Raw genomic sequence first — 11,969 nt, forward strand, 5'->3', positions numbered from 1 at the left:
TGATCACAAGCTCTTAAAAGTGGAGATAACTGAAGAAATGTAGGTGAGAGGGAGTGTTGGATTTCATCTGCATCTGGTGAAATTGGACCGTCTCTGTCTTTTATTCTTTAATGAAGTGGTAAAATGCATTCCAGATAAGTTAAAGTATTCTTGTATTCCTGGAATACATAACCTGGGCAGGATTTTTAAATTGTTTATAGCTCATTGGTGGACACCGTCTACTGCTGTTTTTCTCAGTATCTTTATGTCTAATTGCTTAGAAGTGCCTATCCTATCATACTTTTCTCTTATCTATTCCCTAGCTGGCTTTAGAATCAGTGTTATTAGTGCCTAAACAATAATGAGTTTTCTAGCTCTATGTTTCCTTATTCTCTTGGATATTATGTATAAGTTCAGTAAACTTCATTGAAGATTTGGTAAAACTTATTTTCAAAACAGCCTGGATATGCCTGAAGGGAAAAAAAGTTTTAAAACCATTTTAACTTCTTTACTGGTAGTAAGTTCTTCCCGTTGGTATAATCTTGTTCATCATTTCAAAATTATTTAAACCTCTACTATATCATTAGTGGCATATTTATCTGTCATAATGCTATTTTATTCAGAATTACCATTTCCTGTTTTGTCTCCATCCAAAGTAACAGCTGCTTTTGGCAGGCTGGGCCCTCAACGGTGGCAGCTGCCAGGTCAGCCTTGTCACCAAGGTGGTGGTGCGATTGCTGTGCCCATGCAGTGTCCATCCCAGCCACCACGGCCACTTTGTGCAGGGACTCCATGAGCAAGCCCTGTGTGGCTGAGTGGCATCACCCGTCAAGCCATCTCACCAACCTGATCACGGGGAGCCCCATCCCCAAAAGACCCTCTAGTAAGCATCCACACACAACCACTATCTTCACACATTCTTTGTGTAGTAAGAGGTCTATGAGTACCTCTTTCCTCTAAATACCAATTTTTTAACTCTATTTTCCCCAAGTTCATGACTTGCCAGCCAAGCCCAGAGCCACTGCCCATGACTCATTCATTCATGCACTCCTGGGGCATCACTTCACATCCTTCACCTCCCATAGGCTTCTCTGTATTTTGATTCCTGGTTCCTAGCTTGACATCCATTCCCAAAGATTTTGTGGTGTCAGCTCCCAAGCCGACTGCTCTTGTCGTCAATTCTCCTCTTTATATGTACTTATTTCCTGGAAAAATTGCACTGATTTTTTCAATGCAGCATTTGCAAGGATGTGCAGTAGGAGCAATTCTTCTTATTGTAGATAGAATTGCTTCAAAACACCAGAAATGTATATTTGAGTGAAGGACAACATGCATGGAGAAAAGAGAACAATCCTCAAGCGGGCAGCAGATTTTCACAAAGTGAGCCCTCCGGCAAACCACACCCACATCCAACCACAGCAATCACAGCCCCAGGGAAACACTTTTGGGTCCTACTCAGCCATAAACCACTCTCCCCCACCCCAGAGGAGCCACTCTTGATTTCTAACACAAATTTGTTCTTCAGGTTCTGGCTGAATGGCATTACACAGTCACCATCACGCCCCTGGGGCTCATCATCTCTGTCTGTGGTCATAGGCTAGTCATTCTCAAGGCTGTCAAATGCTGCACTTTATAAATAGCTTACACTTCCTGTCCCTTCACTGTTGATAGACGATTGTGTTATATCCAGATTTTACAAATCGTGCTGCTGTGAATACTTTCATATATTTTAGCACACACATACATGCATTTCTATTGGTTTATAACCAAGAGTGCAATTGCTGGGTCATAAGGGAGTCGATGCTTGGCTTAGTCTCTCAATGAACAAGTTTCTAGTCATAAACAAACAGTAGAGGAGGGTAAATCTCTTACTTTAGAAATTATTCAGATAATAAATGAGGAAGGAATGAGATACTGAGACTATACAAACTGTTTTGCAACCCATAAGGAATTAACAGATTTAGCCATTGAACAGCAATGGCAATTAACAACACAATAAAGAAAAAAAAAGCTAATGTTAGGTTCTTCCTCTTGATGGAAGAACGCAGTAGAGTACCAGCAGACAAGAGCAAGTGAAAAGGAAATCAAGCCTGAACTAAGCTAACCTCCATAGCCAGTCACCGACTTCGAGGCAATACAAACCATAGAAATACATATCCAACTACACCTTGAGGAGCAGTCAGCAAAACGCACACTGTGGGAAACTCTACCACAGAATACGTATTTTGAGAAAGAATCTACAGAATAAAGGAGAACAAAAGCATAGTTCTAAAGGCAAAACTAAATTATAATTTGGGATTATAAAAATATAAAATACAACAAGAAAGGATGACCCTAAAAGTCAGGATGTGTTTTTATTTGGGGGACGAAAGAGTTTATTGCTGAGCTGGGGCAAATGATGGAGCTTTTGGTTTGCCCTGCAAACATCTATCCCTGGTGGCTAATGGGCATTTACTTGTTATTAAAGTACACAAATTTTAGACAGTTTTTTTTCCCCTCTGGAGTCCTACATTTTATGACACAAAGCCTACTGAAAAAAATAATTCAGAGAGTATAGTTACTGTTTGGAACAAAGCCTCTTCCTCATCCTGCTCTCTGGACACTGAGCACCCAGAACAACCAGCAGCCCAGGGACCCCCAGCCAGGGTGACCTCACTTCTAAGTGTGCATGCAGTGCACGTCACCAGAGGCCATGCACAGGTCTACTCCTTGACTCCTGGAAAAACGTGCGAGGACAGGGTTGAGGGGAAGCCTTCCCCGTGGTCTGCAGGCTCTTGGCTATCAGTGTAGATAAAATGGGTCCTCACCTCTCCACAGGTGCCTTTATGGCCGGAGCCTCCTCTCTGCATGGGGTGGAAGCCCGGGCTCTTCTCCTGAACACGGTGACATGGATCACCCCAAAGGTGGAGATGACACCATTCCTCCCCCAGCAACCTCACGCTTCTTTTGCTTTACAGGAAAGTTGACACAGGCTGGTGTCCACTGAAGAAGTCCCAGGTGCCTAGGAAGGAGAGGGCTGTGCATGATCTGCAAAAGGAAGTGCGTGGACCACCAGGTGGTGCTGCTGCGCTGCTCCTGCTCCCAGGAGGTGGACGCCCAGGATGGGCTTTCAGGTGGGGAGGGGGATGTCATTGCTCAACCTCCAGGTTCCAAGTAGAAACCTCCCTGCCCAACCCATCTTGTTCTCCCTGAATCCTCAGCGCTAATGAGGACTGTCTCCTTCTCACCTCCCTGGACTGGGCTTTCTATCACTGGAAAGTGGATGTGATTTCTAGTTTCAGCATGTCCTGGCTTATTGTGCTGCCAGGAAAATAAAATCAAAATACATGTTGCATAAATAATAAATTACACTTGCAGTGACAGAACGCAGAGTGGTGGCTGAGTGAGGGGAAGGGGTGAGGGTGGGAGGCAAGGACTAAATAGAAAAAGGATGAAATAAGTTTTTAGGGAAAGGAACTGTTCTCTACAGTGCCACAGTTCAGGGGTGACTGGGCGGTGGGAATTGAGGGGAGAGGAGGGTCTGAGGGGTGACAGGGCAGAGAGAAGGGCTGGGGAAGCAGGGCCTGAGGAAAAGGAGCAGGGGAAGGACACTAAAGCAGAGGAGGAGCCTAGCAGGGGGTTCTTTGCATTCAGTGTTTCTCTACTGGGTAGTGCGGTAGGTTCACCACTATAAATAATTACTGATATTCACCGAACAGCACAACTAAAACTGGTGAATTTTGTTACATGTAAATGCCCTAATAAGAAAAAAAAAAAAAAGAGGGAGGAAGAAGGCAAAAATAAAGATCGTCAAAACCATAAAATTCATTTACTTGGGGGCTTGCACTACATATTATTTTAAAGGAAATTTGACAGGCTGAAGGGATATGATACTAGATGTTGACCCAGATACAGAGAAAGGAAGAATTAAAAACAGAAACGAGGCACATATACGTATCACATACACACTCACTCAATTTCCTGAGGACATATGGCTGCTTGTCTAAAACAGAAAGTATTACACTGTATCATTGAGTTTATAATGCATATTGATATAATACATACAAGAATAATAGCATAATGGTAGGTTCAATAAAACTACGCTGTTACCAATGTCCTTTATTTCCTTGGACGTAGTTTAATATGACCTGAACTTCACTGTGAAAAGTCAAGGAATAGGGTTTTCACTCTTACAACAATAAAAAATTAGTGGAAAGAAATGTAGCTAAAAGCCATCAGGATAATTAAAACCATCAACTAAAAAATGTTTACTTGACATATACGAAAGTAGCAAAGGAGGAAACGAAACAAAAATATTTGAGACAAATTGGAAACAAACAGCAAAATGGCAGACCGAAATCCAACCGTGGGAAGCGAAGAAATGACACGACCTGAGTCACATTAGCAGGACTGGCGAGCACCGTGGGGAGAAGAGACACGGGCAGGAAGTGAGGGACGGTGTTAGTGCCACAATTCAGGAGTGACAGGGTGGCAGGGACTGCAGGAGAGGAGGATGTGAGGGATGAAAGGGGCAGAGAGAAGGACTGGAGAAGCAGGAGGGGAGGAGAGGGAGAGGAAAGAATTCTAAAGCGGTGCAAGAGCCCAGCCGGGGTTCTCTGCATTCGGTATTGAATACATCTTGTGGGAATGCCTAAAAACTAATGGCCTCCCCATGATTAAAAAAAAAAAAAAGTTACAACGATACCAAGTGTCCAAATAAAATATGCACACTGCTTAGATGTGCCTCGTTCACGAAAGCAGGCAGCGCTGGAGCATCGGGGAAGAGCAGTGGGACTGCCCGGAGCACTCGCAATGCTCAGGTGGTGACTACAGGCTCCTGCCATGTACGGGAACGCACCCTGCTTCTTTATATTCAGGAGATGTTCTGGACGCACAAGGGGAAATGCCAGCTAGGGAATGAAGATTGTTTTACATGCAACAACCCAGAGTCACAGATCCAGTCCGGGAAAGTAAAACTTAGAAGCTTTGAGAGTTTAATTGCAATGCTGTTTTCACACAGGTCTTTTATTGATTGGAATCTTAATCATTCAGGGATTACCAATATTGTGCTACCTGCTGTATTAATAAACTAGGATCCAAGATGGCTGATCACTAGCAGCTCGGGATTGTAGCTCCCACTGAAAGCGCAAAGAATGAGAGGACGCCACACCTTCACATGAATTCTTGTTGCTCACGCACCAGGAGATTCCCAGCGGAGGAGCCCCACGGGTCGCCAGCGCGACTCTTGTGACCGGCGAGGCGGTTTTGCCGGCGCCTTGGAGCGACGGTTCTCGGTGCAGAGTCGGAAAAGCACCATTAATCTTAACGCCGCTGATTTGGTCGGTGCAGTGGGTTGCTCAGATTTCGGCGCTGAGAATCAGTAAGTTGGACGTCCACTCAGAAACCTAATTACAAAGACGGTGAATTCAAAGAGCACAGATGGATAAATTTATAACGAAGGGAGGAAAACGGCCAAAAAAGGCTGAGAATACCCAAGATCAGAACGCCTCTCCCTCAGCGGGGGATCACAATTCCTCATCAGCAAGGGAACAAGGCTTGATGGAGAACGACTGTGTTCCAATTACAGAAGCAGGCTTCAAAATGTGGATAATGAGAAACTTCTGTGAATTAAAAGAACTTGTTTTAACCCAATCTAAAGCAACTAAGAACTTTGAAAAAAGATTTGACGAAATGTTAACAAGAATACACAATTTAGAGAGGAATATAAGTGAATTGATGGAGCTGAAAAACACAATAGGAGAACTTCGTGAAGTATGCACAAGTTTTAACAGCCGAATTGATCAAGCAGAAGAAAGGATATCAGAGGTCGAAGACCAACTCAATGAAATAAAACAAGAAGACAAGATTAGAGAAAAAAGGATACAAAGGAACGAGCAAAGTCTCCAAGAAATATGGGACTATGTGAAAAGACCTAATCTACGCTTGATAGGTGTACCTGAATGTGGCGAAGAGAGTGAATCCAAGCTGGAAAATACGCTTCAGGACATTATTCAGGAAAATTTTCCCAGCCTGGTAAGGCAGGATAATATTCAACTCCAGGTAATACAGAGAACACCACAGAGATATTCCTCAAGAAGAGCAACTCCAAGGCACATAATCGTCAGATTCACCAGGGTTGAAATGAAGGAGAAAATACTAAGGGCAGCCAGAGAGAAAGGTCAGGTTACCCACAAAGGGAAGCCCATCAGACTTACAGCAGATCTCTCAGCAGAAACCCTACAAGCCAGAAGAGAGTGGGGGCCAATATTCAACATCCTTAAAGAAAAGAACTTTCAACCCAGAATTTCACATCCGGCCAAACTAACCTTCACATGTGAAGGAAAAATAAAGTTTTTTGTGAATAAGCAAGCACTCAGAGATTTCATCACCACCAGGCCTGCTTTACAAGAGCTTCTGAAAGAACCACTACACATATGAAAGGAACAAAGAGTATCAGCCTTTCTAAAAAAATTATCAAAAAGAGCATCAATATAATGAAGAATTTACATCAACTAATGGACAAAATAGCCAGCTAATGGCAGTATTAAACTCACATATATTATTATTAATTCTAAATTTAAATTGACTAAATCCCCCAATCCAAAGACAGGCAATTTGAATAAAAAACTAAAACCCATCAGTATGCTGCATCCAGATCCATCTCACATTCGAGGATACACAAAGACTCCAAACAAGGGATGGAGAAAGATTTACCAACCAAACAGAGAGCTAAAATAAATAAATAAAAAGCAGAAGTTACAATTAAGCAACAAAGATCAAAAGAAGCAAAGAAGGACATTATATAATGATAAAAGGATCAATGCAACAACAAGAAGAGCTAAAGATCCTAAATATATACGCACCCAATACAGGAATACGCAGACATACAAGACTTATAAAGAGACTTAGACTCCCACATAATAATAGTGGGAGACTTCAACATTAATATTAGACAGATCAATGAGACAGAAAATTAACAATGATATTCAGGACTTGAACTCAGATCTGGAACAAGTAAATGTAATTAACATTTATAGAACTCTGCACTTTAAATATACAAAATATACACTCTTATCAGTACCACATCATATCAACTTACAAGTTTAAAAGAAATCTTGGTTGGCTCCTTGTTTGCTATTCTCTTCCCTCATTTTCTTTCATGTCTCCATTATTAAGGACAATTATAGGCATACCCATATTTAGACTGCATTCTAGCCCCGGCAATAAAGCAATACCCCCATTCTCTCTCCTTCTTCCTCTTTCTCTTTCTTCCTCTTCTTTATTCTTTTTTTTAAAAAAAAAAAAAAAAGGAAAAAAAAATAAACTAAAAGGAAACTCATCTCCATGTGAATCTCTATCCGGTGACTTCAGACAAAACTTCGCCAGGTTTGAAGAGAAAACCCCTCTTTACACCTTCACTCCCAGGGCGAGCCCACTCTCTGGCATCAGGTCATCCTGGTGAGTTTCTTTGTACAGGAGTCGAAGGGGAGAGCCACGGGGTGGGAGGCCCCTGTCCTGACGGGGATTCCGGGACGAGAAGGCAAGGGGAAGGGGCTGCGCGCAGCCTGGGGGTCGCTCCCTGGTTTCCACAGACAGATCTTTGCCCAGGCCTCGGGCAGACAGTGTGACAAAGAGCCTCTGTGTAGGAGGAGAGGGATCGGAACAGAGTCCCAGGGGCGGGGTGTGGCTCTCAGGGTCTGGGCTCCGAAGGCCGTGTCTGCACCGGGGAGGCGCAGCGTTGGCGATCCCCACTCCCCTGAGTCTCACTTCTCCCCACCCGTGTCTGCCCCTTCTTCCAGGACACTCTCGACGCGTCCCCAGTTCCCACTCCCACTGGGCGATCTGCGTCTCCGGTCCCGGTTCTGAAGTCCCCAGTCACCCCCGGACTCAGGTTCTCCCAGACGCCGAGGATGGGTCCGTGGCGCCCGAACCCTCCTCCTGCTGCTCTCGGGACCCGGACCGAGACACGGGCGGGTGAGTGCGGGGTCTGGAGGGAAACGGCCTCTGCGGGCAGGAGCCAGGGGCCTGCCGGCGGGGGCGCAGCACCCGGGAGCCGCGCGGGAGGAGGGTCGGGCGGGTCTTAGCCCCTCCTCGCCCCCAGGCTCCCGCTCCGTGAGGTGTTTCCGCACCGCCGCGTCCCGGCCCCGCCGCGGGGAGTCCAAGTACCTCGAAATCGGCTACGTGGACGACACGCAGTGCGTGCGGATGGACAGCAGCCCCGCGAGCCCGAGGATGGAGCCGCGGGCACCGTGGGGGGAGCAGGCGGGGTCGGACATTGGGACCCGGAGGCTCGGAGGGTCAAGGCCAGGCGGGGACTTTCCGAGGGAACCTTTGGACCCTGCTTCGCTGCTACGACCAGAGCGAGGCCCGTGAGTGACCCCGGCCGGGGCGCAAGTCACGACCCCTCCCCCTCCCCGGCGACGCCGGGTTCCCTCGAGTCTCAGGTCCGAGACCCACCCCGAGGCTGCGGGACCCCCCGGACCTCCGACCCGGGAGAGCCCCAAGCGCCTTTACCCCGTTCATTTTCAGGGGATTCCGGGACGAGAAGGGAAGGGGAAGGGGCTGCGCGCAGCCTGGGAGTCTCTCCCTGGTTTCCACACACAGATGCCTGGCCAGGCCACAGGCACGCAGTGTGACCAAGAGGCTCCCAAGTCCTCGCGGGGTGGGTGGGGCGGGCGCGGGGCTGCCCTGGGCGGGGCCAGGGTCTCAGGCCGTCCGGTCGGTGACTGGCTGCCGCGTGGGGCCCGAGGGGGCCTCCTCCGCGGGTGTGACCCGCAAGCCTAGGACGCCGAGAACTTCACTGCCCTGAACGAGGACCCGCGCTCCTGGACCTGAGATCACCCAGCGCGAGTGGGAGGTGGACCGTTCGGCGAAGAGGGCGAGACCCTACCTCGGGACTGAGCGCCTGGAGCGCCGCCACAGATAACTGGAGAACGGGGAGGAGACGCGGCGGCGCGGGGTCCCAGGGGCCCTGGGGAGCCTTCCCCATTTCCTGTAGCTCTCCCGGGAGGGTCTCCCCGAGAAGGGGAGGAAAATAGGATCACAGAGAACATCGCCCTCCCTTGCATGGAGCATGGCATGAGTTTTCCTGAGATTCCTTTGCGGGCTCCCTCTGCTCTCTAGGACAATTAAGGGATGGCGTCTCTCAGGAAATGGAGCGGAAGAGTGTCCCTGGAATACTGATCAGGGGCTCCCCTTGAACCCTGCATCCATCTTGAGCTTTGTGACTTTTTTCCTCAGGCCTTGTTCTCTGCCTCACACTCAGTGTGTTTGAAGGTCTGATTTCAGCTTTTGTGAGTCCCTCGACCTCCACTCAGATCAGGACCAGAAGTCGCTGTTCCTCCCTCAGAGACTAGAACTTTCCAAGGAATAAGAGATTATCCCAGGGTCCTGCGTCCAGGCTGGTGTCTGGATTCTGTGCTTTCTTCCACACCTCAGATGTCCATTCTCAGGACGATCACAAGGACGCTGCTGGGGTGTCCCATGAGAGATGTGAAGTGCCTGACCTGGCAGCGGGATGGGCAGGACCAAACTCAGGGCACAGCTTGTGGAGATCGGGCCAGCAGGGGATGGAACCTTCCAGAAGTGGGCGGCTGTGGTAGTGCCTTCTGGAAAAAAGCAGATACACATGCCATGTGCAGCATGAGGGGCTGCCAGAGCCCCTCACCCTGAGGTGGGGTGAGGAGGGGGATGAGGGTCACATCTCTTCTCAGAGAAAGCAGAAGCCCTTCTGGAGCCTTCCAGCAGGGTCAGGGCGGAGGCCTAGGGTCAGGGACCCTCACCTTTCTCTCCTTTCCCAGGGCCATCTCCCCAGCCCACCATCCCCATTGTGGGCATCGGCGCTGGCCTAGCTGTCCCAGGAACTCTGGTCCCTGGAGCTGTGGTTGCTGCTTTGATGTGGAGGAGGAGGAACTTAGGTAGGGAAGGGGTGAGGGGTGGGGTCTGGGTTTTCTTGTCCCATGGCAGTTTCAAGCCCCAGGTAGAAGTGGTCCCTGCCTGGTTACTGGGAAGCACCATCCACACATGGGCCGACCCTGCCTGGGGCCCTGTGTGCCAGCACTTGGTCTTCTGTGAAGCACATGTGACAATGAAGGACAGATTCATTACCTTGGTGATTGTGGTGTTGGGGTCCTGATTTCAGCATTCATGAGTCAGGGGAAGGTCACTGCTAAGGACAGACCTTAGGAGGGTGGGTGGTGCAGGACACACACCTGCTTTCCTCATGTTTTCTGATCCTGCCCCAGGTTCTGAGTCATAATTCTGGAAACTTCTCTGGGGTCCAAGACTAGGAGGCTCCTCTAAGATCTCACGGCCCAGCCTCCTCTCTATACCCTCACAGGACATGTTCTTCCCACAAGTGGAAAAAGAGGGCGTGAATCTCAGGTTGTATATAAGTGGGGGGGCAGGCATGTGGAGGAGCCCACCCACACCACAAGTCCTCCTGTCCCACGGGTCCTGCAGCCTCTGGCCAGATCCTGTGCTTCTTCCACTCCAGGCACCAGCAGTGCCCAGGACTCTGACATGTCTCTCATGACTCCTAAAGGTGAGACTCTGGGGGTCTCAAGTGGGTGGGGGTGGGGCAGAGGGGAAAGGACTGGGTAAGGGAGATTCTTTGATTGGGCCGTTTCGAGTGTGTGGCTGTTCAGAGTGTCATCACTTACCATGACTGACTTGAATTGCTTCATTGTTTTCTGTAGCCTGAGACAGCTGCCTTGTGTGGGACGGAGATACAGGATTTCTTCACACCCCCCCTTTGTGACTTCAAGAGCCTCTGGCATCTCTTTCTGCAAAGGCATCTGAATGTGTCTGTGTCACTGTTAGCATGATGTCAGGAGGTGGAGAGACAGCCCACCCCGTGCCCACTGTGACCCCTGTCCCCACGCTGACCTGTGTCCCTCCCCAGTCGTCTTTCCTGTTCTAGAGACTCAGGGCTGGGCATCTCCATCTCTGTCTCAACTTCATGGTGCACTGAGCTGCAGCCTCTTACTTCCCTACTGAAAATAAGAACCTGAATATAAATTTGTTTTCTCAAATATTTGCCATGAGAGGTTAAGGAGTTAATTAAATAAGTCAATTCCTAAAATTTGAGAGAGGAAATAAAGACCTGAGAATCTTCCAGAACCTGCGTGCTTGCTGTGCCGAGTTTGTTGCAGGCGGGGGTGGAGAGGGCTGTGAGGAGCCGAGTGTGGATGGGGCCTGGGCCCAGTTGCGGTTCAGTCCATCATGGGCTTCATGTGGTCAGTCTTCAGCTGGGTTAGCTTCATGGCTCCACTGTCCTTGTCCCTTCAGTGGAAACTTGTCCAGTTGGAGCTGTGATCACAGAGGGTCAGACGTCACCCAGGGTCTCCCCTGCACACAGGAGTCTCTGCACTTTCTGAGACAAATGTTCAGACCATTTCAGCTCCTGCCCTTCTTCCAGGGCTCCTCTTCTGCTCTGCTCTCCTGCCCTCTGCCTGCTCTGGTTCCAGTATTCTTGCTGCTGGCTCCAATACCCAACTCATGACTCTAATCAGAGTCTAATTTAGATGTAGGTTTGTTTGTGAAATTGGACCCATCCTCAAGAACTGTTCTTCCCTGAAGAGAGAAGGCTGATGGTGAGCTGCAGTGTTGGGGGGAGGGTTGGTGTGGGAGGAGACATGGGGGAGGGGGCCATACAAACAGCCCTGCTGAGAAAAGCACAGGTGGCCTCGATGTCAGTGTGAGGGGACCTTGTGCTGTAGTTGCCACAAAACAGCATTTGGCCTGAGGTTATGTTAATAAAGCTATTGCCTTTAGAACAGGGAGGTCCCCTGCAGTGATCACTCATTCAACTGTCCTTGGTTGTCTGTCAGACACAGGACAGAATGGTTCTGCATCTGGTGAACATAATTGAAGTCAAATGAGAAAAATCTCTTACCTTGTGGAGCATGTGTTCCAGTGGGAAGAGGCAGATGATGGATACACTGTAGCCAGAGCAAAGAAAGAAAGTGCTAGAAGGTGGTGAGTGCTGTGAGGCAGGTGAGCCAGGGTGT

At 48.6% G+C, this 11,969-nt stretch overlaps 1 long non-coding RNA gene across 1 annotated transcript; it reads left to right on the plus strand.

Moving 5' to 3' along the window:
• Positions 1-10,442: 10,442 nt before the first annotated feature.
• Positions 10,443-11,079, plus strand: LOC141583357 (uncharacterized). The gene is made up of 2 exons (XR_012516013.1): positions 10,443-10,501; positions 10,656-11,079. It is a non-coding gene; the product is annotated as an uncharacterized LOC141583357 (long non-coding RNA).
• The last annotated feature ends 890 nt before the right edge of the window (positions 11,080-11,969 follow it).

This window comes from Saimiri boliviensis, assembly GCF_048565385.1.
Source record: "Saimiri boliviensis isolate mSaiBol1 chromosome 19 unlocalized genomic scaffold, mSaiBol1.pri SUPER_19_unloc_4, whole genome shotgun sequence".
In the NCBI taxonomy this organism is placed as follows: Eukaryota; Metazoa; Chordata; class Mammalia; order Primates; family Cebidae; genus Saimiri; species Saimiri boliviensis.